At 47.9% G+C, this 215-nt stretch overlaps 1 protein-coding gene across 1 annotated transcript in view; it reads left to right on the top strand.

The window, feature by feature from the left end:
* Window positions 1-215, top strand: part of LOC105306712 (deleted in malignant brain tumors 1 protein-like) — a 95,385-nt gene that overhangs the window by 69,291 nt on the left and 25,879 nt on the right. The gene's annotated exons all lie outside the window — the stretch shown is intronic.

The following is a 215-nucleotide window of genomic DNA, read 5'->3' on the forward strand; positions in this document are numbered from 1 at the left end:
TCTTTCTAGTCAACGAATGAACATAGGTCCTAAATAATGTCTATGGGATAACTCCCAATGTAAGCAGAAGGCCCAGTAGCCTTTTCACAGAAATTAAGCTTTCACGTTCCCTTGATTCATCCATAAACACAGAGTGGCCCCTCCCCCAGGGAACACCCTCTGCTTTTTACACTGGTCTTAATCAGACGTGCCCAAGGAGGCGAGGGCTGGGGGTC

Source organism: Pteropus vampyrus, unplaced genomic scaffold, assembly GCF_000151845.1.
Source record: "Pteropus vampyrus isolate Shadow unplaced genomic scaffold, Pvam_2.0 Scaffold454, whole genome shotgun sequence".
Taxonomy (NCBI): Eukaryota; Metazoa; Chordata; class Mammalia; order Chiroptera; family Pteropodidae; genus Pteropus; species Pteropus vampyrus.